Below are 6099 nucleotides of genomic sequence, written 5' to 3'. Positions count from 1 at the left end.
TTTGTTTGTTTTTTGGATGCTGTCAGACAGTGCTTGTATTCTAGAGACAAATGTGAGGCCACTTGTGCAATAGTTAAATCCTGGTCAAAATTATCTCATGCAACTGGACGATGATACCAAGCACACTGGCGCACAAATCTACAACAGAACAGCTACATAAAAAAGAATCAAGGAATCAAGAATCAATCAATGGCCCAGTCAAAGTCCAGATCTCAACCCATCTGAAATGCAGTGGTGGGACCAGAACAGAGCTGTGCATAAATAAATGCTTGCAAAGCAAAAAAAGCATAGGCTAAAATTCCTCCACTTTGAGTTGAGAGATTGATAAAATCATATAGAAAACAATTACTTCAATTATTTGCTGCTAAAGCTGGTACTAAAGCTATTTAAGGTGTGTACTCAGTTTTTCATTCATAGCTTCTCCATGTTGGCTTCATTTTTGGTAAATAAATAATGACACAGTTGAATGTCATGTGTTCTGTTTTATACCTGGGGTTATTTTTCATTCATTTCAGAACCTGCTAAAGATCCGATGAAAAGTAAAACATCATAATTTAAAAAGGGTGTACTTTATACCATCAGGCAGTGCACCACTGCGTCCAGAACTACTAAACCTTCCTGAATGTATTTTATTCCTTTTTCAAGCGATATTAATGAAGATATTCATTGTCCTATTTTGGCTTGGCTTTAACTGTTACCATTCCTAATGGCATTTACAACTTGCTACAATTTACCACAAATCTGATTGTCTGAGCATCAATAACATTGGTGCTATTACTCTTCTTCTTTCTTTGTTTCAGTATGTTTGTAATGTAAGCTTGGACAGAAAGTAGACCATTTTAATTTATAAAGCCTCTATAAAGAGACATCCTTTTCACCCAAATAAAGATCTCCAAGGCTTGAGAGGATACACTTTTATCAGTGAACCTAGGTGATCCAGCAAACCTGGAATGGATCTGGTCCAGGATTAAAAACATTTGCTAACAAATACCGTGTTTCCCCGATTTAAAGACATCCCCATTAAATAAGCCACCCCTGATTTTTGAAAAAATAATTAAAATAAGACACTCACCCGTGAATAAGACATCCCCCGATATTTGATCCTGTGTGTGTCTCCTTGATGCTGGTTGCAGCACGTGTCTGCTCCTGGCTGCAGTGCAGAGTGAAACTGAAAGTAACAAGCCGGCATTCTGCACCAGGAAGCAAGCTGCTGATAATGGAACATGAGTGATCATGAGTGACTTTCAACAATAAATGTGTACTGTAGTCTTCTTCATGGAAAAATAAGACATCCACTGAAAATAAGACCTAGGGCATATTTTGGCATTTCAAAAAATATAAGACAGTGCCTTATAATCGGGGAAAAGGGTAGCAAAGGACTTTTAAGAAACCCATTCCAGGTTTGCTGGGTCACTCAGCTTCACTGATGAACATGTATCTTCTCCGGTCTTTAGCTTTATTAAATCATCCCCTGTGAATATCCATTTAAAGCCAAGAACAATGTAAACCATTGACACTTTACTAAGGAGTATGCAATTTATTTATATGTGTATTCACAATTTTTTGGAGACTGCCATCATTAATCACATGATTATTACATAATGGAGATAGTTTAAACTCCCTAGTTGACTATGTGTTGAGATTATAATTATTACTACCTGTTTCACAGCAAATAGATCCATGTGAATCCCCATGTATTACATAAATTTAAGGAATTTAGCCCTAATATACTCCTGATGATGTTTTTCTTTTAAAAACGAAACATGTTGAGTGGGGGCAAAGATCACCATAAGAAATTGTTGACTTGAAGTGTTATGTCTATGATACAGTTTGAAGTTTACATTTGTAAACATAATTGTAAATAATTGTGCACATTGTTCTAGCTGTGATTGTGATTTGCAACAATTTTAATATGATTCGGAAAATAAAGGTTATATATTTTTGTTCCTTTGTTTTCCTTTTTTGAATTAATGTATTATGCACCTGTGATATGGCATAATATCAGTTTAGTATAGTTTTCAATATATGTATAGCTGATCTAAGCTTTAAAGTCCCTGTTTCTGTTTGAAGTATCTGAGAAGACTCCTAATGACTACCTGCAAAATAATCTGCTGTGCAAATTATAAATCCATATAGTACATATAATATATTTTGTTCTTTATAGCATACATATATAATTATTTGAATTTTTACACATTTTAGAGGTGTGAATTTTGGAAAGTATATTTTATTTCCCATGAAAACTGTCACTTCCAAACATAACCCCTAGTATTTTTATCATAGATCTGTTGTGTTGAAGCTGTAAACATCTGTATCTTCAAATTATAAAATACACTTTAGTTAATGTTAAACTATCTTGTTGTCACAGAGATATTTTTTCTAATCCAGATAGCTGGTTAAATATCCTGTGGGTTCAACACTTTATGATTCTACATGTTAAGGCTTGCATAATTCATGCCAGCCTGGAAGATTCCTGTAAAATAAATTACACAATAACTAGATATTTCCTAGTCATGATTCAGGACAGCACCGAAGAGGATAAGTGAGAAACTAATTTATCAGGGTGTGTACACGAAAAAAGTCTTGAAAAGCATTCTGGGAGGCACTCAATGTGACCTGGACAAAGCCTTTAAAAAAACTTCCTCTCAAATATTCTTATGTTTAGAAAGGTAGCAAAGGAACTTTCACATATTCCATATATTGTGGTAACCAAGAGTTTTTTTACCCACTCCTGACTGCAGTGTAGGACCACTGCCACTGGTCCACATGATGCATTATCAGGGGATAGGACAAAATTAGTTTTTTTAGTTTTGTTTCCCCCCACATTCCAAAAACATGCTCCGCATGACTACGGATTTTGTAAAGCGCTGCATAATTTGTCAGTGCTATATAAATGCTAGTTAATATTCAGACAAGTAATATTTAGCACTGTTCTACCAACACTTAGAAAAAAGTTTTGAAACATTTAGAAAATACAGCATGGTTGTGCTCAGCTCTGCTATACCACCTGAATCACACATATTGCACTACAAATGCATATATCAGCCTTTACACCACTTGCACTGATAATTATTTTCACTATAATACTTAGAAATTGTAAACACCAATGAATAGTTTGTATATTTGAGACACCCTTAGGATGCCATAACAAACCATGCTTTAAAAGAGTTTTTTTTTTTTTTTTGCCTTTTTATGAATCAACTATGTCCATAGGGTTTTATCTGGGATATGTTTATTTCTCTAGTAGCTAACTGCACTTTAATGGTGAATGTCATAGGCCATAGTAGAGATCAGTGGTGTTTGTTTCAAAACCTTACATACGATCGCCACTTTTCAAACCTGAATTCAAATGAATTGTCCACTTTCAGGAGTGTCAATTAGTTACTCCTTTGAAGTAAATAGGGATTCTTCTGTTTAGTTTAGTGTATTAAAATACAGTGATCAAAGCACTGAGAGCCGCTGTATCAAAAAAAGTCTTTTATAATTTTAGCATTGTAAAAGTAGTTATCAGAAAAAAATAAATAGCAAACTGATATCCGATTACCACTAATTTTGCAACTTCAGTTCAGTCCTGTTTCATCTCTGATTGGCATTTCTTTCCTAATGAGGTTAGATTTTCCCCCTTGCTTATGAATAAAAAACAAAAATATCCTTTACCTAAAACATGAAAAATATCCTTTACCGTTACCTAAAATGTGTCTCCAGTTTGCTTCTGTAGGCCAATACTTACACGTGCACATGAAAAATACAGCCCTGTGTAAATTTGTGATACATATTCTAATATATAATGATTTTTTTTGTTAGAAAGACTGTGAAAAGGTGAACATTACTGGTCCACCAGTAATGAAAAATTATAATATAAAGTGTAACAGAAGTTAAAACAATAGTTTTAAAATAGAATAGAATAAAATAGTAAAGAGGAGTTAAACCACTAGTCATGTTTTTGTATGCTGCCTGCATTAAAGTTACGTAGATTTGCTTTCTTGAACATTGGGACAACTTTAGAGCTTCCTGCGTGGTTCCTGGCGGCTGGTACCTTGCCTGCACATTTTGACAGCCTGCACAAATACAGGTACAATTAACGCTCACTACCACCCCTGTTCATTCTCTATGGGGCTGTCCTCAGGAGAAGCTACATGTAGGGTCCCCCCAGAGACTGTGGTTGGGCTCATGGCTAGTGTAAATATAGCCTTACAATCTGTTCAACTTTGACAAAGATTTCAACTAACACCTTCACTTCTGGACCAATTTTTCATTCATATGCTAAAGAACATGTTTGTTTAAATGAGATTTTATTTAGCATGATATATTCTGAAAACATGACTTTAGAATATAAGATCCAAAGAGATTATTGTATCAATGTTTTTAAATAAATAAAAAAAGACACAGAGACAAGTGAACAAATATGATATATATCAAGCTTTAAAATTGTGAGCTCCTGCACAGTATTATAGAAACTACAATACCCTCATTTGTACATTGAAGATGCAACATCTTTACAGCTCATCAGTGTAGAAATACCTTAAAATTTTGACCATAGAATTATTTTTTTTTTTATTATTAATAAACTGTATTTATAAAGCACCAACATGTTTTGTATCACTTTCTTTCACTTTGGCTTGCAAGTTTATACCTGGTATGGTTTGCTGCCTTCAGGCTATTGTTGTTATTAATAATATTAATAATAATAATAATAATAATAATAAACAGTATTTATATAGTGCCAACATATTACTCAGTGCAGTGTGTGCTTACATATGTGAGTGCGGAAGTTCGTTATGTTTTTTTTTTTTTTTTTTTTTTTTTTTTTAATTTTACTTTATGATATGATTTTAAACATGTTTAATAAGAACTCGGTTGCCTCCTCCTATTGGGTATGGGGTGATTGGTAGAAGAAGTAACTAGCTTTACAGAAAGCCAAATCATTTCTACAAACCGAGTCCGTAGGTTAAAGCTAGCTCATGGCTGCTGTTGTTTTGATAACTTAATGGTCTTAGCATGTGTAAGATGCCTTTGGCAGTCAAAGGGTTAAATCCCCCCCCCCAACCTAGATGAGTCTTAACAGAGTCAGCTGATTTTTAAAGCAGTGTGCAGGAATGCCTAGGATATGACTTCACAACACTCATCATGTTACCTTCATTAAAAGGTTATTATTATTTTTTTTTTTAATATTTCAACTTTCCCACTTTTTGTTTAATATAAACATCTATCTCAAACAGTGCATACTTTGTTACAAAACTACAGCAGTCATATAGTATAATTTTTATAAAGTGTAATCTAAAAAAAAAATAAACATGCATAGGAATATAATTCTGCATAATTATAAGTTCAGTTGTCATCTAATTTTATGTTAATAAATTGTGTCCATTACATACATGATTGGTTGGCCTTACATTGATGTTTCACTCCAAAGACAGCTATCAGCAAAGAGATCAGTACAAACAACCTCAGCTCCATCGCAATCCTTTGTTGTTCCCAGGACAAATGAAAGTAATGTGAAGGTGCACAGTTTATTATGCTCCTTTACTTCCTGATCCTCTGCATAGGTGTAGTTTGGGGGAAGGGAAGATTGCTGTCATACATTCTTAACCTTAAAGACAAAACAGTACAGAACTGATATACCTGAATTTAATTGGCAGTTTGGTCATAAAAGGAAATGTCTCCCTTTTGTTTAAATTGTTTCTTGCAGCATGTCCTTATTTTATGGCTTTAATGTAATACTATATGTAATGTGTACATTTACATTCATTTGTACTACTACCCTCTGAAGTTAGGTTTTCATGCTCCTATATTTATGTAAAGTCACATTTATTCACTTACAGAGAGCTGTAGAATATGCCAGCACTTTAGTACTTAGTCAAACAGGTAAGCAGAAAACAAACCACACAAACTAGAATTTGACTTGGAGTTTGTTCATTTACTTAAAAATATCTGAACTTTCTGATCCATTTACTAAAGACTTTTGAAGGTTGCTGTCTACCCTTTCTTTCAAGTTCAGAGCTATCCAACTCAACTCTCAAATTAAAAAATACATTTTGGGAACACAATGACCACAATTTTGTTTAGAATGAAAAAACTATTTCACAGTGCACAGCCTGT

General features: G+C 33.8%; 1 long non-coding RNA gene across 2 annotated transcripts in view; it reads right to left on the bottom strand.

The window, feature by feature from the left end:
- Positions 1-5544, bottom strand: part of LOC140339557 (uncharacterized) — a 22483-nt gene extending 16939 nt beyond the window's left edge. Inside the window, exon 1 of one of the 2 annotated variants that reach the window (XR_011922472.1) lies at positions 5376-5544. This is a non-coding gene — a long non-coding RNA (uncharacterized lncRNA). The remainder of the gene's footprint in view (positions 1-5375) is intronic. The other variant, XR_011922473.1, reaches the window with a different exon arrangement.
- Between the last annotated feature and the right edge of the window lie 555 nt (positions 5545-6099).

This window comes from Pyxicephalus adspersus, chromosome 10 (genome assembly GCF_032062135.1).
Source record: "Pyxicephalus adspersus chromosome 10, UCB_Pads_2.0, whole genome shotgun sequence".
Classification (NCBI taxonomy): Eukaryota; Metazoa; Chordata; class Amphibia; order Anura; family Pyxicephalidae; genus Pyxicephalus; species Pyxicephalus adspersus.
Note: the sequence above shows the minus strand (reverse complement) of the source record. Positions and strands in the feature narration are given on the sequence as shown.